The sequence below is a fragment of the Sinocyclocheilus rhinocerous genome, unplaced genomic scaffold (genome assembly GCF_001515625.1).
Source record: "Sinocyclocheilus rhinocerous isolate Xijiao unplaced genomic scaffold, SAMN03320098_v1.1 scaffold393, whole genome shotgun sequence".
Lineage (NCBI taxonomy): Eukaryota > Metazoa > Chordata > Actinopteri > Cypriniformes > Cyprinidae > Sinocyclocheilus > Sinocyclocheilus rhinocerous.
The window spans coordinates 162420-169135 of NW_015654520.1; positions in this window are offsets into that span (position 1 = coordinate 162420).

A 6716-nucleotide genomic window follows, 5' to 3' on the forward strand; every position below is an offset into this window, starting at 1 on the left:
CACTTGCGCTCTGAAGTCTGCACACACAAACACAAAAGAAAACAAGAGGATAAACACCACTGTAAAAATGTGTCGGTTATGTTAAAAGATGTAGATTTTTTAAATCAAGATTTTTTTGAAAAGCTTTTGAACATTTGTCTGCGAGAACTATTTTTCCCCTTTTATTTCTTAAAGCAATGCACATAAACATGCACTGAAATGTAACTATGTAACAAAAGAAACATAGAAAGAAACAGTGTTTTCTTTTCATGTCAATGGCCTCAATGACTAGCTGTGAATCCCCTCAGCGGTCACTAGGGCTGTCAAAACTAAATTCGAATTTTCCACTTAAATATGATCAAATTATATTCGAATTTAAAAGGCATAATTTCAATTAGGGGGGGAAAAGCTTTTGCCTTCTCTCCTGAGGCCACAAGAGGGCGCATCGAGCGAAATATTATGCACATTTCTTCAAAGCGTAATAAAATAACACGACTATCTTTGAAAAAAAGTGCATAATGTTTAAAATAATGTTTATAAACCATATATAATTAATAAAGTTGCTTAAACAATTAGAAGAAAAAAAATAGCACCATGCATGTATGTATAGCTTAATACAAAAGACCGAAAACCAATCACAAAGAGTAGGCTACTTTCTTCATTTAAAAACATGAGATACAGTGGGATGGGGAAAACCGCCATAAAGTCTTGAGACATGTGTTTTTGCATTCAAATGTGGATTTTTGTTAATTATTCGACGAATATTCGAAATTCGATTTAAAAAATAATAAAAATTTGACAGCCCTAGCGGTCACATATCTATACATTACATACCTCAGCCAATTACCTTTCAGCATGCCAGCTGTCTTTCATTTTTGCATTCAAATGTGGATTTTTGTTAATTATTCGACGAATATTCGAAATTCGATAAAAAAAAAAAAAAAATTTGACAGCCCTAGCGGTCACATATCTATACATTACATACCTCAGCCAATTACCTTTCAGCATGCCAGCTGTCTTTCTGTCAGTCACAGTCAACAAGAGAGTGAAAATCACGAGTACAGAGAGCATGAGAGAAACGCCGGGGGACGAACGTCTCATGCATGAGCTGCAAAGTAAGGGAATAAAAATGCTGCAGCTGCACGTCAAACGCGTCATAGGACAGCAGAGCCCTTTCTGTCAACTCAGCATCTCTCCTCACTTCTGACTGTTCACTTCCCTTTGAGCTGCCATTTATTCTGCAGCTGTGAAGAAAAATCAAGCAAGAGAACAGTCAGAAACGGCACCCTCTGAAAGTCTGAAGAAGCTCTTTAGAGGTCAAACAAGGTTTCCACATCTGACCAATGAACTATCATGAATTTCTGCCAGTCATTTATTATTATTGATATATTTATTTGTCACCAAGACAATGGTATTTAGCTGTTTTTCCTTGTGTTTTAGTGACATAGAGTGCATGCTATTTTGTTACTTTCACCCGTCACACAAATGTAAAGACGTGTTGTTATTTTGTTTTTCCCATTATGGAATATTTCACATATGTGTGATATGAAGTAGTTGGTTAAATGACTTCAGCAGCTGGTTTGTCAGGTTTTTTTTTCCCTCTCGAATCGCTCGTGTTACTTAGGTGAGCAAAGGTCAGACTATCACTCAATTCAACTAAATCTATGATGAACTTCCCAGCAAAGTCCATTTTTACAACTAGGCTATTTGCAAAATCCTTTTTAAAAACTCTGTGCAATATATGTGTATATCTGTGCAAATATACTTTTAGGTTCTTAAAAGGTACTATTTATTGGACTACAATATTATATGCAATATAATATTTGAGTTTGAATAGAGTTAAAGAATACAGAGCTCTCAATACCTCTAAAATACATGCACCACACATATATATCCTATCTCAGGTCATCTCAAAGTCATGGCTATATCATAACATAAATATCGATGCGTTAAGTTTTTCCCCCCTTCCTTTTGGTGTTCTGAAAATGCTGATGAAATGCAACACAGGGGATTTAAATTATGCTACAATGTCGCCCCTCAAAGGCCATCATGTGGAATGTTTTTTCTTTACAAACATTTCTCCACAGCTCAATTTCATGTTGAAGTCTTTTCTTAGGGATGCAATGCTGATATAGCAGAACTTTGATTTTAGTAACTTCTTATTTAAATCAGGGGTCTTCAACCAGGCTCTTGAGACCTGAATTTAGCTCAAGGTGCTTAAGATCACTAGAAAAATGACAGGCAAATTACAGCATGTTAGAGCAGGTAAGAACTAAATTTTGCAGGACAGTGGGTCTCAGGAGCAATGGCCAAGTCTGGAGATGATATATAAAACCCAAAACCCTTTTCATTAGCAGAGCAAAGACAGTAGGGCTATAAGGAAAACATGTTTTAGATTAGATTTTTTTTCTGGTCCCAAAATATATGCTGATAAAATAAAATAAAATTAAATAAAAAATTAAATAAAATAAAATAAAATAAAATAAAATAAAATAAATAAAAAAGGAGAAAAATACTGTGTGGAAAAAAAAAGTAAAGGACATTTGTTTTGATCAAAAATCATGCAAATCATTTTGAAAATGAAAATACCTTCAAATCTATTATCTCATCTTCCTCCTTTGTCAACCTAACAATGTTTTGGTGGCATTTAGTGTTTTGGGCCCCTTCAATGATTATAATGATATATTATAACATGCTTATGAGTTATACTGAAAAATGAAAGTAAAGAAGTCTTAGAGAAGTCTCAGTTTTCTACTTCATTAAATTAATTTAAATTATTTGGCATCAAATTCAGGAACTGTATTGGCATTTCAACAGCATTCTGAATTTATGGCACATAAACTGGTAGGAAAAATAGCAGTTAGCAGATTCTTTCTCTCCAAAGGAAGAACTGTGCTATGCAGTGCTAAAGCACCTCCTACGCAGCCTCCTGTCCTCCTCACCCGCAGATCTGTCAACACAGAGAGAACAGCTCAAACTGCACACAATCTCACATTAATCAAATCATACTTGTTTTTTCACTTTCATAATTTTCAGAAATAAGCAGTAAGGTATGTTTTGAAGCATGGCAGCTGGTTTGAGCTGGTTTAAGCTGGTCATGTACTGGTCCTAAGCAACTAGCTCCTGCTCAGGACCAACTTAAACCAGCTCATGACCAACTAGCTTAAACCAGCTGCCATGCTTCAATATACATATGCTGTTTTTTTTTTTCAACAGAGAATGTATTTCTGGGGTGCAGGGTGTCTAATGCCTGATCTCATCTGATGTAAGTTCAAAAACATCAATGCACAGACACAGAATGTAGAGCAACATGAAGGTGAGTAAATGGGCAATGTTCATTTGTTATGGAAATGTTTGTTTCAGTTGGTATTGTAAGCATCTGAAGTGTCTGACAGCATGAAACTCTAAATGCAGGCTGTTAAATGTGGCGTGGAGTCTTTGCGCAGGTGTTTGTGAGTTTACGGGGTGTCGTGTTGAACTAGAGTGCTGTTCGTGGGATGAAGAGAGCTCTTGGGCGGCCAGAGCTTCACGCTTTCGGCCCACAGCAGTTCAAAAATCGACGAAAACAGCTCATAAACTCTCCCTCATGCTAGTTTAGATGTTACATCATCTCACATCAGAGCTGGATCTGAAGCTCAAACATCTTTCAGCAGGCTGAGTTTCCTGGTCTTAAAGGGATAGTTCACCCAAAAATGAAAATTTGATGTTTATCTGCTTACCCCCAGGGCATCCAAGATGTAGGTGACTTTGTTTCTTCAGTAGAACACAAACGAAGATTTTTAACACAAACCGTTGCAGTCTGTCAGTCATATAATGGAGGTGAATGGGAATCACGGCTTTGAGAGTCAAAAAAACATACACAAACAAAACCAAATTAAACCCTGCGGCTCGTGACGATACATTGATGTGTAAAGACACAAAACGATCGGTCTGTGCAAGAAACTGAACAGTATTTATATCATTTTTTACCTCTGATTTACTGCAATGTCCGAACTGTACTGAGCGTGTTCTCAACAGCCAGACTGTGATGCGTCTTCTTCTTCTTGCTTTACGGCAGATCGCAGACTTATAAGTGCATTACCGCCACCTATCTCTCAAATGGACCATTGACACTCTATCTACAATCTCAATTAGGAGTGTCAACAGTTCGGACATTGCGTGAATCAGAGGTAAAAAACGATATAAATACGGTTCAGTTTCTTGCACAGACCGATCATCTCGTGTCTTTACACATCAGTGTATCGTCACGAGCCGCAGGGTTTAATTTGGTTTTGTTTGTGTATGTTTTTTTGACTCTCAAAGCCGTGATTCCCATTCACTTCCATTATATGACTGACAGACTGCAACGGTTTGAGTTAAAAATCTTCGTTTGTGTTTGAGACTTTAGTCTTTGCAACTTTACAGATCTTCTTTATGCACCAAGAGCTTGTAACACTTCAAAGAGAAAGGAAAACTTGAAATCGCATCATATGACCCCTTTAAAGCCTGTGCATTCAAGAGAAGAGCTGATCCACAGTCAGTGTCAACACTGCGAGATGATCTGAGATCTAGTATTGAGTTACAACACTGACCTCAAACATACGTACAGAACCTGCCTAACATCAGTTCTGCAAAATGACACCCGATCAGACAAAACACACTGGGTCAGTGACGTGTTATGATGATATAATCATCTATTCCTCACGAGTTTGCTTCAGACTTTTACTCACTTTTCACCAGTAACCTTAAACTAATTAATCTCAACAAACAGGCCCATATTAGTTTTGTGGTTCACAACAGGTTTGAAGTTCTGACTGTTTATGAAATGGCACACAATTATGACTCCTGAATAACGTTTGTATGCCAAGCAATAAATGAAGGTCACAAAATGCTCAGCAACATATGAAGTACATTTAGGTCTAGCAAGTTCAGGTCATACAAAAGATGATACTACTGAAGGTACTGGACAAAACTTTATATTAATAGACAACACTCTCAGTTAATGACTGCTTGGGCTTTGCTTACTAGTCTCCTTCAGCGTAGGTTTACTGGAGTTTTCTGTAGTTTTATCATACTATCAAGATTTTCCCAGTGAACTATCCATCAAACTAACTGCAGTTAACCATGCGATTTCTTTGAAGAGGCTACAGCAAATTGCATCCTGTAACACTCGCCACCATCTTTTCTATTTTGGGATGCATTCTGTTCTCAGCAAACTGAACAATGAATAATTGAGAAGAGTCTTTCCATCGCAATGAACATCATAAAACAGCACACACTATCCTGAAGCAGAGCATTTTGAAGCTGGTCAGTTTTATCATGATCAAAACATTCCATAATTACACGAAGTGGGTTAATATCTTTATCGTTGAATTGCATTCATTTGTATTCAGAAGTTACATCTCAGAGTCAGTTGTATGATTGTATAGGCATCCTGTGTTCCTCAACAAAGTTGGTGTGCGAGTTTACTATGAGCTTTGTGGAAATGTTACATTGGCTGTGTCCGAAATCGCCCCCTATACCCTCATTCACTATTCCCTACATTAGGTCACTAATTCAGTTCACTAGAAGGAGTGAATGAAAACGAGTAGTGAATTCGGACACTGAGTGCACCGTAAGGAATGCCGCTTTTTTACTCTTTTACAGGTGGGACTGTAGTTATAAGGACTTAGTAAAGTTTTGAGCCAAAATTCCCATTACAAAAATTTTTGTTTTTTTCTGGCAGTGGTTTGTTAATTATGGCTCTATAAAAAAAAATTTTTTTTTAATTGTCATTTCTATCAAACTAAAATTCCAATGTAATCATATTTTGTAATAGCTGGTGTTTAAAGAGAACACAATAAAACCACGGTGACATATATTCTGACAATGGGCAACTATTTAATGAAGGTACTGTAGCTTTTAACTGAAAGGTCTCTTGTGAAAAGAAAAAGTGTGCTTAACTGTACTGAATGTAGTGTACTTCAAATCTTAAAGGGGTCATATGATGTTGCTAAAAAGAACATTATTTTGTGTATTTGGTGTAATGCAATGTGTTTATGCGGTTTAAGGTTCAAAAAACACATTATTTTCCACATACTGTACATTATTGTTTCTCCTCTATGCCCGCCTTTCTGAAACGCGGCGATTTTTACAAAGCTCATCGGTCTGAAAAAGCGAGGTGTGCTGTGATTGGCCAGCTATCCAGTGCGTTGTGATTGGACGAATACCTCAAGCGTGTGGATTCGACAAAGGAGGCTTGCGGCAACCACATGTGACGACCCCGGGGTGGACTCTGCTTCGTCCACGGTGAAAGCCGATCCGGTGATTGACAGTGTGAAGTTGATGTTTTTCCTCAGCAACCAGCACAGATCAGCTCTAGGCATGAGGAAGCAGATATCGTCCTCTTTTGGAAGACCAAACAAAGTAGTTTCGCTTTCACAACGAAACACACAGCGCCTTCACGACATGGCGGCAGCAACAATACTACAGCGAGAATAAAAGTTACGCCTTCTTTCTTTGCGTGAACATTTGGGCGGCGTTATGCAAATCTTCCCACACAGTGACGTAGACATGTGGAGGCGTGTTTAAACGAGGCATTTTAGGAGGACGTGGACTTTTGGACGAGTCTTAACTTTTATAAAGAATATCTCTTTGGATTTGAGACTTTAGAAAAATTGAAATCGCATCATATGACCCCTTTAAAACTTGACTCTTCTGTAGTCTCATTCCGGCGTAATAATCAAGGAACTTTGCTGCCGTACCATGGGTGCAGCAGG